The following is a 4,971-nucleotide window of genomic DNA, read 5'->3' as shown; positions in this document are numbered from 1 at the left end:
GGTGCAGATCATACTCTGACCTGGCCCAGCTGCCGCATGTACCTGCCCACAAATTACACAGCTGCTAAAGCTAGACTGGTCTCCGTTGTGGGAATATTTATGGTCCATTCAGATATCCCACAGATGTAGGGTTTACAAAGCCAATGACCAGGATTTAATCCATAGCTTATTCAGGTGTATAGACAGACTTCTGTTCCTTTTCCTTAGTTGCACAGTCCTTCTAGCTCAGCTTTGGTTTTGGCCCCACCCCTGTATATGAGCAACTCTCAGGAATCTGTTCCCCACCCAGGGGAGAGGGGGAAAATCCAGTGGCTGACTGGGGCACACGTGCTTGACTGGGCTGAGGAGGGTTAAGGTGGACACAATTCTGGTACACATGGTCAGTCAAATGGTATCCCCCTTTATTGCCTGCTTTTTCATTGAGAGTACTTCCTCTGCCTTTTTAAGTCACTTAACAATTTATGTGTCTGTAAATTTAGGAGAAATAGTTATCTACTGTGGTCCTTTTGTAAAATATAAATATAGTTGATGTACAATATTATATGTTACAGTTGTACGACATAGAGACTCACAATTTTTAAAGATTATACTCCAGGTATAGTTATTAGAAAATATTGACTATATTCTCTGAGTTGTACAATATATTTTTATAACTTATCTATTTGAAACATAATAGGTTGTACCTATGAATCCCCTACTCCTATCTTGCCCCTTCCCTCCTTCCTCTCTTCACTGGTAGCCATTAATTTGTTTTCTTTCTCTGTGACTCTGTTATACTTTGGTGGGAGCAGGGAATGAAGCATGCTGGTTCTCCATGCCAGTTGAGTAAGTGCTGACAATGGACACTGCCACCCCACTTGAAGCAAAACCTATGCCTCTATGTTCTCTCTGTGTATCTAGACTGAATCTTTTACCATGGCCAAGCTGGACCAGATCCTGCACCAAGCTCCGATGAAGAATGTGAAGGGGATGGGCTTCCCTGGTGGTGCAGTGGTTGAGAGTCCGCCTGCTGATGCAGGGGACACGGGTTTGTGCCCCGGTCTGGGAGGATCCCACATTCCACGGAGTTGCTAGGACCGTGAGCCATAGCCGCTGAGCCTACGCTGCACATCCGGAGCCTGTGCTCCGCAACAGGAGAGGCCACAACAGTGAGGTCCGCGTACCACAAAAAAAAAAAAAAAAAAAAAGAAAGAAAGAAAAAAGGAAGAAAAGAATGTGAAGGGCTGTGGTATTTACCATTTAAATTGGGTAGTGTAGCTAGGTGGCAGCCACCAGGGCAAAGCTCTCTTTGCACTGATTCTTGGCAGGCCAGCAACCACATTCTCTTCCTGAGTACAGTTTAGGATTTTCCAGCCATTCAAGCTGTAACATAAATTCTGCCAGAAGCCAAGGGAGCTTGTCTTCTCCATGCTGGACCCCAGGACTGGGACACCCAGTGTGTGTCTCTACACACTCCACTCCCAAGGGCAAGGCTCCACCCATGTGGACCATTCCTTCCTTTCAGAATCCTCCCAAGAGTGGAGGTCTGGACCCTATGCATTTTTTCTGTCCTTCCTAGTTACATGGAAATATTTTTGCAGCTTTGCTTGTATAGGAGTTCTTCTGTGAGTCTCTAGTTAGTTTTCCATGAAAATTTTTCCATATGTAGTGGTATTTTTATTTTGTTTGGGGAGTATAGACAAACCTTGGAAATGGTAAAGAAGAACAATCCTCTACAAGACACAGTAGGTGTGACTGTCAAAAATCAATGGCAAAGACAGAATTACAAAAACATCAAGAGAAATATAGAAACTTACACAGGAAACCTCATTTGGCTTTTAGCAGATCTGTCAGGTGAAAACTTACAGGCAAGGGGAGTGTGGCATGATATATTCAAATTGCTGGAGAAACATGAAAACTTCTAACCAAATTGTCCTTCACAAAAATGAAGAAAATTTCCCCCCCCCCAAAAAAAGTGAAGGATTTAATCACCATTGAGACTTACATTACAAGAAATCCTGAAAGAAATTCTCGAAGCTGAATTTCAATTACTACCATGAAAACATAAAAAATATACAACACACTGGTAAAGGTAAATATATAGGCAGATTGGGAAATTGCTAAGTTTGTAATATGTTGTTGTCTTAAAATCTTGAACATAATACAATCATTAAAGGGAAAGAATGCAAAAGCTAACTATAGATACTATCATTTGACAATGAATATACAACGAGTAGGTAACTTGTGACAAAAAAAGTAAAACAGAGTAGGAGGACATAGTTTCAGCATACAATCAAGCGTAAGTTACTATCAATGTAAAATGCATTGTTACATCTATAACATGCTATCTGCAAGTCTCACAGGGACCACAAAGCAAAATTCTATGTTAGAATTACAAAAGAAAAAGATAAGAGCATCAGAGTATATCAACATGGAAAAGCCAAGAAAACAGACAAGAAGAGAGGAAAGTAACAATGGAACTACAGAAGAATCAGAATCAAAAAATAAGTTGGCACTACTAAGGTATTACATATCAGTAAAGCCATACTGAAAATCAATAAGGAAACACAAGTCCTAAATGAAACATTAGACAACACAGAGTTAATTGATTTTTTTTTACGACATTCCATCCAAAAGCAGCAGAATACACTTTTTTTTCCTCAAGTTCATGTAGAACATATAATATACAGATTGCCAACAAACACTTGAAAGTTTGCTCAACATCACTAATCATTAGAGAATTGAAAATCAAAACTACAATGAGGTATCACTTCACACTGATCAGAATGGCCATGATCAAAAAATCTACAAACAATAAATGCTGGAGAGGATGTGGAGAAAATGGAACCGTCTTGCCCTGTTGGTGGGAATTTAAATTGATACAGCCATTATGGAGAACAGTATGGAAGTGTGTTAAAAAACTAAAAATAGAATTACCATATGACACAGCAATCCCACCACTGGGCATATACCCTAAGAAAACCATAATACAAAAGGAGTCATGTACCACAATGTTTATTGCAGCTCTATTTACAATAGCCAAGATATGGAAACAACCTAAGTGTCCATGGACAGATGAGTGGATAAGAAGACGTGGCACATATATACAATGGAATATTACCATAAATGAAATGAAATTGAGTTATATGTAATGATGTGGATGGACCTAGAGACTGTCATAGAGAGTGAAGTCAGTCAGAAAGGAAAAAGAAATACCGTATGCTAACACATATATATGGAATCTAAAAAGAAGATTATGAAGAACCTAGGCATGGGACAGGAATAAAGACACAAACACAGAGAATGGACTTGAGGACAAGGGGAGGGGGAAGGGTAAGCTGGCACAAAGTGAGAGAGTGTCATACACATATATCCACTACCAAATGTAAAATAGATAGCTAGTGGGAAGTTACCACACAGCACAAGGAGATCAGCTCAGTGCTTTGTGACCACCTAGATGGCTGGGATAGGGACGGTGGGATAGAGACACAAGAGGAAGGGTATATGGTGATATATGCATACTTATAGCTGATTCACTTTGTTATAAAGCAGAAATTAACACACCATTGTAATGCGATTATACTCCAATAAAGATGTTAAAAAAATTAAAAAGAAATCAATTACAGGAAAAATATTGTAAAAAACACAAATACATAGAGGCTAAATAATATACTACTAAGTGCTCAATGGATCACTGAAGGAATAAAGAGGAAATCAAAAAATACCTAGAAACAAATGGCAATGGAAACAAGATGACCCAAATCCTATGGGAAACAGCAAAAGCAGTGCTAATAGGGAAATTTATAGCAATATTATTCTTACTTAAAGAAACCAGAAATAACTCAACAAACAACCTAACCTTATATATAAAGCAACTAGAGAATGAAGAATTAACAAAACCCAAATTTAGTGGAAGAAAAGAAATCATGAAGATCAGAACAGAAATAAATGAAATAGAAACAAAGAAAACAATAGCACAAATCAATAAAACTAAAAAGTGTTTCTTGAGAAGACAGAAAAATAATTGATAAACCTTTAGCCAGACTCATCAAGAAAGAAAGGGAGAGGAGTCATCTCAATAAAATTGGAAATGGAAAAGAGGAAGTTACAAAAAACACTGCAGAAATACAATGAATCATAAGAGATGACTAAAGTAACTCTGTGCCAAAAAAACAACAAAAAAAGGACAACGTGGAAGAAATGGACAAACTCTTAGAAAGGTAAAACTTTCCAAGAATGAACGAGGAAGAAATAGAAGATAAGAACAGACTAGTCACAAGTACTGAAAATGAAACTGTAATTAAAACTCTCCCCAAAACAAAAGTCCATACCAGATGCCTTCACAGGTGATTTCTATAAAACATTTAAAGAAGAGTTTACATATATCCTTCAGAAATTCTTCCAAAAAATTGGGAGGAAGAACATTTCCAAGCTCATTCTAGGAGACCACCATCACCCTGACAAAGGACACCCTAAAAACAGAAAAAAAGAAAAAGAAAATTACAGGCCAATATCAATGATGAATATAGAAGGAAAAATCCTGGACAAAATACTAGCAAACAGAATCCAACAACACTTTGAAATGATCATACATCATGATCAAATGAGATTTATTCCAGGGATGAACGGATTCTTCAATATCTGCAAATAAATCAGTGTGATACACCATATCAATAAATTGAAAAATCAATACCATATGATCATCTCAACAGATACAGAAAAAGCTTTTGATATAATTTGAAATAGATTTATGATAAAAGCTTTCCAGAAAGTAGGCACGTAGGGAACCTACCTCAACGTAATGAAGGCCATGTATGACAAACCCACAGCGAACATCATTCTCAATGGTGAAAAAATGAAGGCATTTTTCTCTGAGATGAGGAAGAAGACAAGGATGTCCACACTTACCACTATTTTTCAACATAGTATTTGCAAATGAAGCATTTGACAAGGGATTAATCTCCAAAACATACAAACAGCTCATGCAGCTCA

The sequence above is a fragment of the Grampus griseus genome (assembly GCF_964374135.1).
Source record: "Grampus griseus genome assembly, chromosome: Y".
In the NCBI taxonomy this organism is placed as follows: domain Eukaryota; kingdom Metazoa; phylum Chordata; class Mammalia; order Artiodactyla; family Delphinidae; genus Grampus; species Grampus griseus.
This window is presented reverse-complemented; position numbering follows the sequence as displayed.